Source organism: Prosopis cineraria, unplaced genomic scaffold, assembly GCF_029017545.1.
Source record: "Prosopis cineraria cultivar Desert tree isolate PC_DT_omini unplaced genomic scaffold, ASM2901754v1 PC1, whole genome shotgun sequence".
Classification (NCBI taxonomy): domain Eukaryota; kingdom Viridiplantae; phylum Streptophyta; class Magnoliopsida; order Fabales; family Fabaceae; genus Prosopis; species Prosopis cineraria.
Genome location: NW_026555332.1, coordinates 26,663,412 through 26,682,868, shown reverse-complemented (window position 1 = coordinate 26,682,868; position 19,457 = coordinate 26,663,412). Strand labels below are relative to the sequence as shown.

The window sequence follows — 19,457 nt, the reverse complement described above, 5'->3', positions numbered from 1 at the left end:
CCTAAGATTTCATAAAAATAACAATAATAAAATAATAAAAATAAATAAAATAATAGTAATTAAATTAAAATTTAGATGAGCTATTAAAATACATTTTTATTAATTTTGGGAAAGATATAAAAAGAGTGATATAGTGGCTTGGTGAAAATTTGTTTGGTATTTAAGTTCATTTTTATTTCAGGCTTATGAAATTACTTTACTGCCCTTCAACCATAAAAAAGTTTTTTTATTCCCTTCTCTCTTTCCCCGAGAATACGCGTCTGAACTGTGAAACGGATCCAGATATATCGATTCCAGAAGCTTCAATTCATTGAGCCGACAATCTCATTCCTACACCTCGATTGGTCATTGCCGTCGTCGATGCCGTGGGTTCTACTGTTCAAGCTCCTTCCTTCTCTGATTGAAAACGCCTACGTCGATCGTGGTCCTTTATTCTGTGTAGCGTGTGTGTGTTCAGATCTCCTTCTCCATTCATCTGCGTTCTTGTCCGTCGCTGCGGTGTCCGTGTTGCATGGGTGTGTCCGAACTTCCTCCCCTTTTTTTTTTCAGATGTGCGTCGACAATGGGTGCAGGGGGCGATTCTCTATTGTTGGTAGTGTGAGTCACGAGTTTTGTCTCCCCTGTTCCGTCTGTTCTGTCGGCTTCTTCCCTTCTTTGTCGTTGTTGATTCAGGTGAGAAATATTGAACTCTTCTGGTGGATTATGTACATGTGGGTGTATGATCTGATCACTGAAGATGAAAATCTTACTCTCTCTCTGCTGCTGTACGTGTTGGTTGGGAAGGGGAAATTGAAATTTAAATAGGTTGAAATTAACATTAACAAGTATGCTTTTGATAAGTATTTATCTATTGATGGATTGGTTACTGAAAGGTTGCTGTTAGTTTTTTTTTTCTATCCCTGTTGTTGCAATAACATGAAGTCTTCCTTCCCCTGTTTATTGTGAGTTTGAATTTCCCTCCCTTTCTTTATCTTTGGTTGGTAATATGAGGTATAGAAGTTCCTAGTTTTCTTCCCTCTTGCTGTTTCTCGTGTGTGTGATATTGGCTAGATTATGTACTCTTTCCTTTTTCTTTAACTGTGTGAAATGAAGAGACAATAATTAGGATGTCTTTGTGTTTGGGATTAATTTTCTATTAAGGTGTAGATATATGTATATATATTTTGGAGGTTGATGGATTCAAATAATCTTTATTGTAAAATTTTGGGAGTTGGAAATTGACGAGGAAAAAGCTGATATTAGTTTATGACTTGATGTCTTAGAAGTGTTTGATAAAATGCTTGTTAGAAAGAATTTTGCTTGAATATGTATTTTTGAGATCTAACTGTCTTATATATAAGAAGCATATATAGTTTGGGTTGATCGAATATCTGTTGGCAATATATATAGAGTAGAGTCATCATTAAGAGAGTTGTTTGTTCCTCTTGTCTAGGCAATAGTGTAGCTAAAAGGACTATTGAGAGGTAATTAGATGGAACAAAATATTATTTTGGGAGCTTACTAGGTAAGTGGATAGCGTCCCAACTAATTTATCAATTAATTTTTCTTACTAAAATTTATTTTGTTACATTGATTATTTTAATAATAATTATGTTGATTAGTGGATGTTTTGTCAATTAAATTTTTTTAGCTCTTAAAGTTTTCATGATATATACATACAAGATTGGTGAAAAATGCTTTATAAATTTTTGGCACTCGTTTATTCAATAAAGACAATCTTAGAAATTGGTGAAGAAGTTTATGAAATATTAGTTGTGAATTTTTATATTTAAAAGGATTGATGTTTTAAACAATCCATGCGAGTTTGATATTGAGAAGAGAAAATTTTATTTTGAACGTGATGATTTTCTCGCATGTTTGAAAATGAATTTCGAGGGGGCTTTATACAGAATACTGGTTGCTAACGGCAGTTCTGATAGCCCTTGGCGCACCATGGTGCACCTAGCTAGCAGGATGTTTGTAAGCAATGGCCAATGCACGTGGAACGGAGGGATGGTTATTTGTGAGCATCATACTCACGTTTGTTTTTATGGCTTCAAGCCGCGTTTGGTTAACATTATCCTAGTGAACTGTGTGTCCACGTTTGTTTCGTGGCTTCGGCTGTGTTTGGTTACTTACTCTCGTGGACTGTGTGTCCACGTTTGTCTTTATGGCATAACCCGCATTTGGTTATTTACTCTCGTGAACTGTGTGTTCACGTTTGTGAATTGTTCTGATAAATTTTCAGAAATACGAATTTGTAATTAATTGATGATTTCACACTCTAATGTTTTTTTTAAGCAAATGTTATTATTTTCGATTATATATTTATTTAATTATTTGGACATGTCAAGATCCAATGTCAAGTTGCTTTATTGCTATAGATTTAAAGATTCTTGATGTTGAAGTTATATAGAACTTTTATTCCATGCTTACAAATTTGCTTACTTCAAATTGCTTTCTCTTCAATTTATGTAATTATTATATTTTGTTCATTTTAATTGTGAAAAATTTTATGGTTGGGACGTTATTCACTAGAAATTATTATTTTGGTCTCAGATATGTTAGTTGATGCTGTATCTTCCGCTGATCCTTATGGGGCCATATTATTCTATTGAAAGGAAGAATGGTAGATCAAATCAATTTCAATGCAAATTTAAATTTATGTATTATATTCAAATTCTTATATTAGGTGCTCCACATAAGCTGTAGTTAGGGTCCTCGCCCTTATCGTTTGTATTTTGTTATCTACTGGTGAGAACAGAGTTCCTTGCTACTGCTAATGTTTTGTAAAATGGTTATAAATTTATTTTTGGGAGAATTTATTGAGAGAGGCGGTTTTGCTGAAGTATTTACAAAAAGTTTAGAAATCTTTTATAAAATATATATATATATATATATATATTGCAATGAATCACATCCTATTTCAATCGAATTAAAATATCAAATTAGAGTTTCTTTGATCGAGCCTTAAGAGATGCATGTTTGTACATATATTTCATACTAGTTATGTTTAAAATTTTAGGGCGTGACAGGATTGAAATTAAGAATAGGTGAATATTTTGAAATTTGATTTTTTTAAGAGAAAGAGAGAAGATCTTGTATTTTATTAAAAGATAGTAAAATAAAAAAATATTTAAAAAATTTCATAGAAATTCATGGATCTAAACTAGAAATGATTTGCTCTCTTTTCAAAGCATGCAAAGAGAAAGATGTGATATTCAAATAACGGAAAATTAATCTGCATCTTCTTCAAGTTCTTTTCAATTTTAAATTAAATTCTTGTAATTTATTTTTTTTAATTACTTCTTTTATTAGTATTATTTATAAAATTCTACTTATTAATACTTAATTAATACAAGGCTTTTATTATAAAATTTAATGAGATTTTAGTAAAATACATTTTGAAAAATGCTTGTAAATCTTTTGTTCTTAGCTTAAATAATACCCATTTAGCTCGTGTTTTTTGTTACTTCATCTTATGCTCTTCAGCTCTTCATGCTTCTCTTGTGTTCAGTTATAGTTAATGCTGGCAGACATGGGTTTGTGGTTCATTTCAAAAATTGAAAAATTACATGTGTTGGGAAACTTGTGGTACATTATAAACTTCATTTAAAATCTGACATATAACTCGAATATTTTTTACCTGATGTTTTATTGGAACCAAGAGTAATTTAAACATTTGATTATTTTTTAAGGAGAATTGGTGAAAAGGACTAACTTGCAACCAAAATTGGTCCCAAGGACCAAATTCTGTTGAAGGACCAAGCTGATTTTCTTATTCTTTTAATAAACCCTGGTAGGATGAAAATGGCCCTATCATAACAAACGAATTTGTAAACAAAGACCACTCTATGCTTGGTTTTTTTATGCGAGTTGAACAGGAGAAGATGGCCAGGGACGTTTTTAAGGGACCATCAATAGTGGTGTGAGCTGTGAGCAAGTCATGATCGATGAGCTTTGAGAAACACAGTCCCATCTCTTCACACAATGCCCTAATTAGACAAGTTTTAAGGTTATCGAGAGTTCCGACGGTGGAGCAAATAGTGGCCTAAGTGAAATACACCAGTGGTGAAAATGAGCGTCACTATTTCTTTGCTTGCCTAATTGGAGGGTTAAGCTACATGAATGATTTCCATTAGTTGCCCAATCTAATGCACAATATCTTTATGATCATTGCTTCTACCTGATTAAAAGAAAATGCTTTCAAACAAGACCATGTAACTTGCAATTACCACCTGTGTGGGAGGATGCCTTGTCTAATAGGTTGGTTAGGTATGCTTATATTCTTCTATCTAACTCTAAACTTAAAACATCCCCTACCTAAGTGTTTTTTTTGTAAGTATGATCTACTCAGTTTTTCTTATGAGTTCATGCCCTCTTTCATTTGGATTTATTTTGCCATCTTTTAATGCGATCATCACTCCTACAAAGAAGTTAATCATATTGGTTTTTTTGATGAATGTAATCAGCTTGTAATTAGCAACTGTGACACTTTCAACTAGTTGCCTTTGTGAGGATTTTAAAAATGCTGTTAGCACCAATGTATCACTTACTAGTGAAAGAAAGCTACTAATATCTTAAGCACAAAGGCAAACTAGATTGTATTGTTCACATGTAAATAAAACCAAATTACAGATAATACCTTTGATCCGTTGAAAATTTGACCAGTTGAGTATAAAGACTTTTTTGCGAGCTCACCATTTCTTCATCTTCCTTAGCTGAAGTGCAAAATTCTACTCTAAACGACCTTTCTCTTGAAGAGCACAATCAGCATTAATAAAAGGAGAAGCTGATACTTTGTGGCATCCACGAAAACTTTGTGAAGACCAAGACTTTGCTTGAAGCATCTCAACAACGTAGTAAATCCCTTTAAGAGGACGTGTCTTGACTCAAGAAGATGCTTTAAGGAGTAGAATCCCAACAAACCTCTTGTGAGATGGAGACTCATCTTGGTGAGATCAATGCAAGAATGATAGAGCTTGAAGAAGGCTTAAAGATTGTAGTAGAGAAAGTAGGCATTGCAAGAACACTCAGTCAAGAGATACAAGTAAGAGATACAAGTGAAGCAACTTGCAACAAAGATAGCTCTGAAGAAGTCCAAACTTGAATTAGAGAGATAGCATTCAATGTCTTAATATTTGTACAAGGAGGAAAAAGAACCTTAATTGATATGATTAATAGAAATCAGAAAATGCTAGCTGATGTATAAAAATAGTGTTCTACATGGTAATGTATAACTTGGCCTCAATGTTTGCTATTAAATTTATACAGTTTAAGTTGTGTTTTGCTTTTGTTATAGTGTCAATCAATTTTTCTTCCTTAAGAAGCTATTCATTGTAATAGTAGCAGCAGCTTGTTGCATAAAAATGGTGGCCCAGTCTCTTTTTGCATAATTGAGACATCATTGTAATCCTAATCCTTGTAACTATACCAGAAGTTCATCTAATTTTTCTTGGTTTGTACTTTTCACAATGATAGGGTGTGAGTGTCCTTGTAATTACACAAAAACACAAGTAATTCCATGTAAATAAAGAAGGGGAAAAATTTGCGAGGATGGCTGAGGATCTATTTACATGTAATTTATATCGAATGACATGTAAACTCATCACACAGAATGGCAGCCCTTGTCAGTCACCAATAATTACATAAAAATAAATACATATTACATATAAATAAATAATGGGGGAAAAATCATGAGTACCACTGAATAACAATTTACATGTAATCTCTATCGAATTACATGTAAACCCGTCACATAAAAAGGTAGCTACTATCAGTTGCCAAGAATTACATAAAAATGACTATAGATTATATATAAAACTCATTGGTATAACACAAGGCAAAACCCTTGCACCTTAAGCGAGAAGCCTTGCACCCTAAGCCAAAATCATTGTACCCTAAGCCAGAAGGCTTGCATTAAGAGTAAAATTACATGAAATTGCCTTATGTTTACATGTAAACGAATGTTGGCAGCACACTGCACATGACCCTTACACCTGAAGCTAGAAGCCTTGCACCCTAAGCTTGTATCATTACACCCTAAGCCAGAAGGTTTGCACTAATAGCACAATTACATGAAAATGCCTTATGTTTACATGTAAATGAATGTTGGTAGCATACTACACATGGTCCTTGCACCTAAAGCCATAAGGCTTGCACTCTAAGTGAGAAGCCTTGCAGCAAGAGCAAAATTACATGAAACTGCCTTATGTTTACATGTAAACAAATGTTAGTAGCATAATACACATGGCCCTTACACTCGAAGCTAAAAGGCTTGCACCCTAAGCCAGAAGGCTTGCACCTAACCTAGATCCCTTGTATCTCAGCAAAAGGTTTGCACCAAGAGCAAAATTACATGAAAACACCTTATGTTTACATGTAAACAAATATTGGTAGCACAATACATATAGCCCTTGCACTCGAAGCCAGAAGGCTTACACCTAAACCAGAACCCTTACGCCCTAAGCCAGAAGGCTTGTACCCAACCTAGATCCCTTGCACCCTAGCTAAAAGGCTTGCACCAAGAGCATAATTACCTGAAAATGCCTTAGGTTTACATGTAAATCAAACTTTCCATCCCACTACGCATAATACTTGCACCTGAAACCAGAAGGCTTGCACCTTAAGAAAAACTTATTATTTTATTTATTTAATAATTCATTGTCTAACTAAAATGGCCCTCAAATATGGTGGGAAAAAAGTAATAAATAAAGGAAGAGGATGTGGAGGTTTTCGAATGTTGGAATATCAACATCTTAGGCATACCTGAGAATGGTAGTCCGACAACCATCTTTGGTAGAGCACGGTGGATGAAGTTGTAATCAACTAGGTATTGTTTTCCTATTTTGAGGATGTTGAAGAATGTTTTTTGTATGGACTTGATGTTTGGCTTGACCTACTTTACATAGGATTGATGGATGCTCTGTTAGTGCTTTTGAAAGTAGGGGAGCATTTGTTCAATGCAAATGTGGTTCTACTAACTCTTTGTTTGTCCTACAACATCCATCTAGCTTTAAGTATTCCTAAGATACTATCTTTAACCTACGAAATAGGGCTTCCTTTGAAGTTTGATTCTTTAAAAATTACAAGAGGTATTTACAAGAGAAAGTGCAGAAGCATTAATAGAGAGTGGCTTTGGGATAATATGATGGTGTTATGATTTTATTTTTTATTGTAACCTTCACTACCTTATTGCCAACCATGACCCACAACACACGCACTAAACTTAAAAAGCACATGACATTAGTTCGTCACTCTATTGGTTTTAATGCATTTCTCTCATATGTAAAGCTTGTGGTTTTCATTTTTATTATCTTGTAAAGTAATATGATTTGTGTGTAAGAGAGTGAGATATATTGCTTCTTCCACATGGGTAGGAACACTGTGATAGCTTTCGAGGGATTCCTATATGATGGTGGGATAGCATGCAAAAGAATGGTAAGAGAAGGAACCATAATTTTCAAGTTAAGGGGCATCATTGTAGGAAAGGGAGTCACAGTGAAATATTAAAATTTTAAGTACCTATCCTGCTATGGACTGAACAAACTTGTTTAAGTCAAGGTAAATAGAAGAGTTACCTTTTTAATTCTTCAAACTTAGTGCGTGTTCTCTTTAAAAGTTTGGATCTCAAGAGCTAACAACATATATCTCCTCCCTCTACTGGTATCCACACGAACAACTCTCTAACTCGAACAGCGTGCTAGCTCTCCCAGTGTCCATTCTTCTTTGAACATTAGTTTTCCTTTCTATAGGGTGTTTCGTGGCTCTCAAAGTGTTTTTGCTATCAGAACTTTTCTAACTATCTCTTCATAAAGGACGTCCCTATCTATATATAGTATATGGATTAGGGTTTTCGTCTTCTACTTAAAGAGCCCACGAAAATTTAATTAAATTTATTTCATAAATTTAATCCATGATATCATATCTAATTTGAATTTATATTATAAATTTAAATTATAAAACTAACATGATATTCTCTCATATCATGTTAGTTATGAAATTTAGTCTATCATATAAAATTAAATTTAAAACTAAAAAATAGTGAATCAGATAAAAATTTTATGCCAAAATCGACCTAAATTAACTATCCCAATAAATAATGATGTAATATGGATAATTTATACAAATGTTGGTGAAAATTATTGGGGAGTAGCTTTATATCACATCAATGAAAAAGAAAAAGTAATAACTAGATATACAAGTGAAAAATTTAATGATTCTCATACTAGATATCATTCTAATTGGAAAGAATTTTTAGCAATAGTTAAAGCTGTACAAAAGTTTGAATTATTTATTGTTAACATCAAATTTATTATAAGAACTGATAATACTCAAGTAAAACATTGGTTAAATAAAGGAATAAAGACAACTCAATTATGTAATAAGATGTTAATTAAGTGGCAATTAGATATGTCTTATTATGATTATGAAATTGAATATATTAAAGGTAAGAATAATCTTGTTGCTGATTATCTATCCAGATGGAGCCAAATAAAAGAGAGACAAGTATGATGACAAATAATGCTAGTGGTGGTTCACCAACAGGACCAATAATGACCCTACTAGACCAAGTAATTATGAAGGTAAATATTCTAGAGATGAATATGAGCCTTCTTGCTGGACAACTAAATACAAGTATACAATCATTATCTAGAACAGTGGCTCATCTCAGAGACGAGGTGAATGTTTTGACAAGTAAAGTGGAGGCCTTAGAGAAATCTAAGGAACCATTATCCCAATCCCCTGAAAGACAAGTAAAACAAGTAGTTGAGTCATCTACTCAAACTCTTGATTCTTTATTCCAACCTTATAGCCCAACTAGATCTGGTCTAATAGCTCCATTCACTGAAATAGTAAAAGAAGTCCAAAAATCTAAAGCCCAAATAGTGACTAAAATAACTTAAAATAGTCCATCTACTTCTACCTCTTCAAGGAGAAGAAGTAGAAGTCCAAGCCCAGTAACCTTACCATCTTTTAAAACCTTAGACTAATATAATTTTTTTAAACTTTTGATCAATAAGACCAATCATTTCCTTCTTCCTAACACTAATAATATTAAATATGTTTCCCATTATTCCTTCAATAAAGTCATTGTTTATCCAAACACTAATCCTGAACTTGTAAAAAGCCTTTTCAATTATGGCCTTATTCACTCTATATATCCATCTAATAACATGTCCGAAATATCAAAACTCCCAGATTCCATCAAAGAAGCTGCCAAACATTATTTTGGAATTGTAACTCAATATCAAGTTTTTATCCGGTGTTACTTAACAATAGCTGAAATAACTCTTGATAAATTTTATCCTCCAATAAATCTGATTAAATTTGGACCAACAAGATGACCATTTGAATATGACCAAGAAGAAAAAGAAGACATTATGAATGATGAAGACCTCAGATATAAGATCTCCACTATCAGAGCACAAGAAGTAAACATTATTTTTCAAGAACTCAATAGGACAACTACTGCAGATGAAGCTTAGTGGACATACTTCATTGGCCCAACAACATGTATTTTCTCAGTAGGAAAAAATAGTAGAAATTCAAGAAGCTTCAGTAATTGGTATGAAAGATTAAGGAATAATTTAATGGATAATGATGAAGGGACAAAAAAGAAAATATGTCAAATATTATCTGAATATACAATCCACAAATGCAAGTATTGTGAAGAAAGAAGACAAGCTGACAAGGACTATGAAGACCCTTCTATCAATATGAATATTCTGGATTAGCTTGCTGACAAGTAAAAGATAGTAGAAAAGTAGATGACAAGGCAAAAGTAGTTGCTGACTCTTGAAGAAAAGTAAGTGGCAGACAAAGAAATCTCCTAAAGTAGCCGAAAAAAGATGACAAAGACAAGAAGATGGCTGACAGAGACAAAAGAATATTTTGACTTCAAAGAAAAGCTGTAATTATTATTACTTTACTTATAAATCTATCAAAAGTCATTATTTCTTAGTAGTTAAGTTTTATCTTTAATTAACTATAGTTGAGTAAAACTTGTAACCAGGGTTGGAATGCCAACTCTATATAAAGCCCTATAAACTCAGAAGGCAACACATGCTCACTTTCCTTTTTGAATTCTAATTCTCTCTTGTAATCTTGAGTTTAGATTTCTCTAATCTCTTCTTACTATCAATAAAAGTATTTGTTTCAATTATTTCAACATTTGCAAGTATTGAAGAATAATAGGTATGGCTGAGTAATTTCTTTTTAGGGATTAAGGGGGATTATTATCTAATCCTTAACAAAGTTTTAATTTTTGTAATGATCCTATAAGGGGAATTATTGGTTATGTGTTACTATGGCTACGCCTTTGGTAGGAAATGAATGAAGGCTATGCTATGCTGGTTTAAAGGAGGTGGTTCTATGAAAGGTCTATAGCCAGGCTTTAAAGATTGCTAGCTTGTTAATCTCAGTATAAAAGAGGACTGGGAACCTTTCATGTTCTGCTATGACCTGGATCAGTATCGGTCAAACCCTGTAGTAACACATAGCCAGCTGTTTTAGTTCTTTCTTCACAATACTTGCATTTGTGGATTGCATATTTAGATAATACTTGACATATTTTATTTTTTTCCCCTTCATCATTATCCATTAAATTATTCCTTAATCTTTCATACCAATTATTAAAGCTTCTTGAATTTTTGCTATTTTTTCCTACTGAGAAAATACATGTTGTTGGGCCAGTGAAGTATGTCCACTAAGCTTCATCTGCAGTAGTTGTCCTATTGAGTTCTTGAAAAATAATGTTTACTCCTTTTGCTCTAATAGTGGAGATCTTATATATGAGGTCTTCATCATTCATAATGTCTTCTTTTCCTTCTTAGTCATATTCAAATGGTCTTCTTGTTGTTCCAAATTTAATCAAATTTATTGGAGGATAAAAATTTTCAAGAGTTATTTCAGTTGTTTTCCTACTTTATTCATAAAACTTTCATTTTTTTATTCCTCAAGTTTTAGATTTAATTTGAATCTCTTATTTTTTTTCATATTGTTTTTGATTAAATGTCATTCTTTTTTAAACTATTCCTTCTTCTGCACTTACAACTTCTTCATATTCATCATATTCATTTTGGTTACTACTTTCAGGTTCATCTTCTAACCTATTTATCATATACATATAACTTATTTCTTTTTTGGACTCACTATTTTCAGTTTCAGTTTCACTAATTATCTTTAGTTTATAAATTTCTGTATCTAATTTTTTTAATTCATTTTCTATTTCAAATAATTCTTCATCATATCCTATAGGTTCTAAATTTTCTTTATAAGCTTCTTCTATTATTTTCATAATTTTCTTATCTTTTTTACTTAGACAGTTAGGTGATATGTGTCCTAATTTATAGATCTTATAGAAGAAAAATGATTAAAATATCATTTATATATATGACAGCAAAATCTTTTATTGATAATAATAATTTTGTTACATACTCTTGAAATATATTAGGACTATTATGAAATCCCATAGGTAATACATTCCATTCAAATAATCCTTCAGATGTACTAAAAGCAATATATTTTTTACTTTCTTCTTCTAATTTTATTTGAAAAAAATCTAGATTTACTGAATATATTTTTTCCTCTTATCAAGTTAAATAAGAAGTCCATTTTTGGGATTGGATATCTATTTCTGAAAGCTAATTCATTTAAATTTTTATAATTTATAACTAATCTTGATTTTTCTCTTTTTTCTTCACTATGTTTTACTACAATCATTGCTGGTGATGAATATTCAGATCTACTTTCTCTCATGAAATCATATTGTTTCATTTCATCAATATGCATTACAAATTCCTTTTTATCATTTTCTATCTATGGGTAAGGTTTACAGTTTATTTCTTTACTATAATCTCTTAATTCTATTTTTGTTAATGGTTTAGATTTTTCCCAATGTATTAAAGGATTATCACTATAATTTTCTAATAATCTTTGTTCAATAGTTTTTATTTCTTTTGTAGTATTCAATATTTTTACTGAATTTATAACTTCATTATTATATAAAATTTTTTATTTGGTATAAATTGTACTTCATGTTCTTCTTTTTTCTTTTAAAATTTTTCATCTCTTCTAGTTCTACTATAAGGCTTAGTTACTCTTACTCCCCATGCTTGGTGATTATAAGGTGTTATTAATATTATTGCTTTTTCAAGCATATGTAAGGGATAATATTGTTCAATAAAATCTATTCCTAATATCACATCACATGAATTATCATTATATTAGTTTAATTTTCTTATTTTTAATTCATATTCTCCTATTTGTACCATATCCTAATTCTATACAATTAATTTCTGTTCCTACTCCTTGCATTCTTAATATTTTCTTTTTCTTTTTTCATAATTCATCTGGTAATTCATTTGCTTTTGCTACTAAAATATTTGCTCCTGTATCAACTAAAGCATGATATTTTCTTGATCTATACTTTTGATAATTAAACTTTATCAATATATAATATAATTTAGTCATATTAATTTTATCTTTTGAATAACTATTATTTGATAATTAATATTTATCAAAAATCTTTCTTTTTGAATTCTCCATGGTTTTACTTTTTCTAAGAAATTATTTCCTAAAATTATTTTACATTGATCATTATTATTATCTGTTACCCAAAATTTTACACTTATAACTACTCTATTATTTATTCTTATTGATGAAATTGTTCTATTTCCTTCATTAGTTATTTCTAAATTATCATTTGTTAAACTTAATTATATTGTACTTTTTGCTTTTTTTGGGTTTACTAAAGCCATTACTTCTATCCAATTTGATTCTTATTTTACTTCTATTAATATATAATTATTGTTTTCTCTAGGTGTTTCAGGTCTTAATGATTCTAAATCTGAGGTTATTGGTCTTTCACTTCTTGATCTTAGTAATAATCTTTCTTCTCTTAACCAGTAATTCCCCTTATAAGATCATTGCGGAAATCAAAACTTTGTTAAGGATTAGATAATAATCCCCCTTAATCCCCAAAAAGAAATGACTCAGCCATACCTGTTATTCTTCAATACTTGCAAATGTTGAAATAATTGAAACAAATACTTTTATTGAGAGTTAAAGCTATACAAAAGTTTGAATTATTTATTATTAACACTAAATTTATTATAAGAACTGATAATACTCAAGTAAAACATTGGTTAAATAAAGGAATAAAGACAACTCAATTATGTAATAAGATGTTAATTAAGTGACAATCAGATATATCTTATTATGATTATGAAATTGAATATATTAAAGGTAAGAATAATCTTGTTGCTGATTATCTATCCAGATGAAGCCAAATAGAAGAGAGACAAGTATGATGACAAATAGTGGTGGTGGTAGTTCACCAACAAGACCAATAATGACCCCACTAGACCAAGTAATCATGAAGGTAAATATTCTAGAGATGAATATAAGCCTTCTTGCTGGACAACTAAATACAAGTATACAATCATTATTTAGAACTGTAGCTTATCTCAGAGACATAAAATCTATAAAAGAAATAAAGGAAAATTAAAAATTGATAAACATTTTATGCCTGTATTACAAGAAATAGAATTAGACCCAACTAGGATAATAATACCCGAACAATTAAGGTTAGAATTAGATAATACTATAGGATATTATGAAAATGAAAATAATTCAAGAAGATTAATAACTAATGATAATATTGGACAAAGATCATTAAGAATTAGTACCCCAATATTAAATATAAATATAAATCAACCTACTACTAGGAGAATTTTTAGTTTAGAATAAAGACCTAGTACCAGTAGAGGAATGTCAAGAGAAGAAAGATTATTACTCAGATCAAGAAGTGAAAGACTAATAACCTTAGATTTAGAATCATTAAGACTTGAAACACCTAGAGAAAACAATAATTATATATTAATAGAAGTAAAATAAGAATCAAATTGGATAAAAGTAATGGCTTTAGTAAACCCAGAAAAAGCAAAAAGTACAATACAATTAAGTTTAACAAATGATAATTAATATATATTTTAAAATATATATGTATATATATATGTATATATATAATTATATATATTATATTATATATATTTAATTTTATATATCATATACATATACATATATATATATATATATATTAGATACACACACACATATAAATATATATTTCAAAAATATATATCTATATATATAAAAAATTATATTTCAAATTTTATATTTCATATAAATATATATATATATATATATATTTATCAAATAAATATTCACACACACACACACACACACACACACATAATTCATTCACCCTATATTACATTTATTAAATCTAGACATATTCCAGATTCAATGAACTTGGACATTATAGCTCGAGTTGGGTTGTTCTTGTGTGCAACCCTGTAGGCTTATATGAAGTTGGCAGTAGACTAATTACGCTATTAGCCCACAAGTCACAAGTAGCCTCTAGCAAGACATTGCAACTACCCAATTCACATGAGGATTGATGATCCAATGTAACTTATAATGCAACCATATCACATCTTTTTTGTCACGCAATATTTCGGTCAAGCGTGAGACATGGAATTGTCATTCTCCTTTACCTGACTGTTACTTTCTTGATCTCTGAGTAGACTAACTATAGCAATGCAAAAACCCTTTTCATTATAGTATGGCCATACATTTTCTCAGTCTTACTCATCGAGGGGCCCAGTAATATCTCTTACTTAATGTGAGGGACAAATTCCATCTTGACCACTCATATTCCTCTGCATAAATATCACTAAACTCAATCATAGCCTTTATGATCATCCGGTCAAAGGTGACTTTTGACTAGGTCAAAATTTAATGGTCATCATGTAGGAATCCATGATGATCTCAGGTCAAAGGCCTTAGTGATATAGTTACATATGAGATAAGCTTATGACTTGTCCCATGCAACTTTCTCATAGCGGGTCAATCTAACACCTTGTACTCTTTCAAGTGCCTATGACTTTGATTGATATCTCTATAATTATTCAAAGTCATACTAGTCTTGTTTCATCTATGATCTCTCATAGATGACCGACCAGGGACATTTAGGACAATTACTATAGTTTGTCCAAGGATACAGTTGTCATAGTGAACATGCAATTGATATGATAACAAAAGAGAAATTCACTAAATAACAATGTGCATAGTACAATGATTGGCCCTAAGGCACAATTTCCAACAATCATATCTTCATGCATGCCTAGGTATTGAATTGGAAGGATGTATCATTAAGTTTAAACTTACGAACCTGGACAAGTAGACTCTAGTAGATGTAGAAGGTGATGAAGCTATGAAGCAAGTAGGAAAGTTTAATCATAAATGTGCACACCTATAAATACTACAAGAAGCATGTGAATTCAAACATAAAGGACACTTACTATCGACAACAATTTCATGAGGGTGAGCTATAATAATTATTAAAACGTGATTTTTGCTTTCCAAGAAATGACACATACATGACTATTGATTGTAGTGCAAGTTAGAATTGTGCCTTGGGATATTACAAGTACTATCACAAACAATAGTTGGATCTTCAAAAAAAATTTCATAACAAGAGTTCCCGTTCATACCTTAAAGTGCCCTTACACCCATTCCTAATCTTAGTTCGAAGAAGTGGAAGGACTTGTTAATAAGTTCAAATCAAAGGTTTGAACATGCTGATGAAGTAAGAGAAGAATTCTTCAAGTATAGTATAGCTTACAATTTTGCATGAGTTTAAGAGGAATGCTACCCACAAAGTTGTAGCTAATTATAAGGTCAATGGCTGTCCTTAAAGATCACTATTTATAAGGTGGGGAAAGAATGGTTAAAGTTTATAAGAGTGGCAACTTTTATTAGAGAACATAACTACTTTGATTAAGACAACTTGATTGTTGGGAGGTCATTTCAGTCAAGCTTGGCTATCAGTGTTATAAAAGAGGGGTTGAAGGGCTATGCTAGTAAGTCTCCCAATGAGATCAGATACGAGTTGCGTAAGGAATATAGTGTGTCTTTAAACTATAATTAAGCATCTATGAGCAAAGAGAAAGCTTTAGCAGGCATGGAAGGATGTCTTGACCAATCATTCATGCTAATTCCTTAGTACTATGAAAGATTAGTAGAGGCAGATCCAAGAATAGTGGTGAAATGGGAAATAGGTATTGACTATAAGTTTCATAAGGTCTTCATTAGTTATAGGTGCTGTATAGAGGGTTTCATCAGAGGATGTCTGCTTGTCTTATACATTGATGGAACTTTCCTTAGTAGACTTTACTACAGAATGATGTTATTAGCAGAGGCTCATGATCTTGATAATAACTTGTACCCTATTGCTTTTGCCATTGTATCTGGTGAGATGAATAAGGAGTGGCTTTGGTTCATGCATCTCCTCAAGAAGATTTTGGGATCCCTTGCAGTGGTCATAGTTTTTGATAGAAATAATGCAATCATCCATGCAATTCAATTTGTGTTTTGGAATGAGAGGCATGTGTTATGCTATATAGGCATATAAAAGAGAACTTCAGTTCAAAATATTCAAATGTGTATAGAGGTCCAAATGTGAATACTAGAATTAAGAAGGATGATGCATTGAAGATATTGGATGGGATTGCATATGCCAGGGTTGAGGAGGATTTCCAAAGAGCCATGGAAAACATGCAAGCTTATAGTTCTCTACTAGTAAGTGGGTTAAAGAATAAGGAAACATTGACAGGTGGGTAATGTCATGATTCCCCCACAAGAGATGGGACAATATAATGTCAAATCTAGCCGAGTCATATAATGCATGGCTTGTGACTGAGAGAAAACACCAAGTTTTTACATTGATAAAGGAGCATCAAGTGAAGCTTGCCAATAAATTGTTTATTATACATGATGCAGTAGCTACATAGTCTAATAGAGTGGGATCAAACACCAAAGCTAAGTGGAGGGCAAGTGTAGCTAAATTTGAGTCAATGCATATTATGCAATTCTCTAATCATAAGTAAAACACCAGGGGTTACATGTAAATTGCTCACTAGCCACACTCGCACATTTTATCCCCATAGTGATTTACATGTAAAATGTGGTGGTTTTCATGTGACTTTAGGACACTGCTAAAGGGTGCTCTTTATGCATTTCATTTACATGTAAAACACCATAGATTACATGCAAATTGCTCATCAACCACGCTTGCACATTTTATCCCTATAGTGATTTACATGTAAAATGCGGTGGTTTTCATGTAACTTTGGGACACTGCCAGGGGGTGCTCTCTGTGCATTTCATTTACATGTAAAACACTAGGGATTACATGTAAATTGCTCGTTTTCCACCCTTGCATATTTTATCCCCATGGTAATTTACATATAAAATGTGGTGATTTTCATGTAAATCAATATAAACTCTTCCTGATGCATGCTCACAAGTCACAAGTTTTTCCCACATTGTTTTACATGTAATCCCTGATGTTTTACATGAAAATTGGGGTCATTGATAGTTGAAATTACATAGAATTAGTCACTATGAGGGTAGAATTTTTGAAGAGTCATATTGAAGACATAATTGTATTCGCATTTGGCATCGTAAATATGAGAATGTTTACGTACATATGTAAAATCTATACACCAAATAATCAATAACATTTGTATGTTGAATAATCTATAATAACATTTGTACAATAAAAACTACATTCTATTCCTAGCTTTCTTCATCTTAAACCCTTATCACATTCCAATTCTTTCATGACTTCATCATTCCCCAAATAGGTTAACAACCACCATACCACTTTAGCCCTATGTGTATGTAAATCAACCTAGGCAATATAAGGAATATGTAATGTAAGGCAATGGTCCAAGCTTTCAAATTATTATACATGGGTAATGCAACATACCGTATGCAATTCAAGTCTGTTAGTGCACTCTAGAGTAGGGCTATTATCCCACCATTGAAGCTAGCATATGACAAATGTAAAGTCATACTTAACCCAGACTTTACCATTCTAAACACATAACTATCAAACAATAATCACGTATCATTAGAGTAATAGCCCTTGAATTGTTTTCAAAATGCGAGATCCTAACATTTTCAAAATGTATTAAAAAAAAGGGCTAATAGAAGAGCAAATACAATTAAATGACTCAATAGAACATAACATCTTTACCCTGAAAAAGGGCCATGTGCCGCGGCTCACACCACCATATGCCATGACATGTGGTATAGAGTCACGAGCTCTATTCTTTTTGTGCCATATACTGCGGCATGGCACATAATATGCTATGGTACATATGACAACAGATGATAGCTCAAAAGATGAACTTTTGCTGTATGCCATTTCCACATCCGACATTCGATTGGAGTAATACAAGTACTCATACGAAGCATATGGCGTATTCTATCTAATGAGATAAGTTTGGACTCAATTTGATGGTCCAATCTAAAATTGGACATTCAGGTGCAAAAATCTACTTTTTCTTTTAAAACATGCACCCTAAATGCTTAATTCTCATTCCTTGTCCCATTAGATCACTTTGGGCCTTAAACTAAGTCGAAAAGGACTATATACACCTGATTAACACTTCTAATCACAAATATCACATTAAATGCCCATTTTGATCTCTTAATGCCACATTATACAATTGTGGGCTTATATGAGGAATGTATAAACAATCACATATACACATAGACTTGTTTCACATTCAATCATCCAACTCTTACATATAGGGCTCTACCTCACATATAGTCAGGAATTGCTCGACTCTTCCAAATGGGGCTTAGCCTCACCATTAATGTCAAGTTCTCACATATATATAATTCCATATAACAATTCACATATATGAAAGTGAAACAAGTTACATAATAACATATACTTGCTTGATTGGCATTTATACTTACCCACATACCTACTACTGTGGTACCCTCGGTGAGATTCAATATCACATAACCAAGCAAGTTTATATTCACAATTCATATAGACATTCACATATTTATATTCACATACACCTATGCATCGTAGTTGGCAACTTGACTATAACAATTTATTATACATTTATTTATACTATAGTCATATCACTACTAATCAAGGCTACTCTTTCCTCGCTTCCTTTCTTAACCTTCATATTCATATTCATGCTCATGTACTCTTGGTTCTCCCTAGCGGAGCAAGTTATATGCTCAAACCAGGACTTCCAGTCTTACATGAAATAAGGCCCACCAAACTACTTTTCAGACCAAGTATCCTCTTTATGTATGGGTGGTCTCCTACGTCCATCGTGATGAATTCAAGCTCTACGCTAGAGACCTTTAGGACTTCCTAGCCTTACATAGAGTAAGACCACAACCCCCTACCCTAGTCTAGGGTACACTTATGGATCATTATCTTAAGTCTATTATGGCAGAGTCAAGCTATGCTCGAGACCTTCAGGATCTCCTAAGTCCTTCCTAGCAGTGTCTACCTTTATGCTTATGACCTTCAGGACTTTCTAAACTTATCCAGAGTAGGGTCGCGGCCCCTTACCCTAGTCTAGGGTATA

The 19,457-nt window shown here is 32.0% G+C and overlaps 1 long non-coding RNA gene across 1 annotated transcript; it reads left to right on the top strand.

The window, feature by feature from the left end:
- The first annotated feature begins 205 nt into the window (after positions 1 to 205).
- On the top strand, positions 206 to 5,252 carry LOC129293665 (uncharacterized). Its single transcript, XR_008589191.1, has 2 exons — positions 206 to 672; positions 2,539 to 5,252. It is a non-coding gene; the product is annotated as an uncharacterized LOC129293665 (long non-coding RNA).
- Positions 5,253 to 19,457: the final 14,205 nt, after the last annotated feature.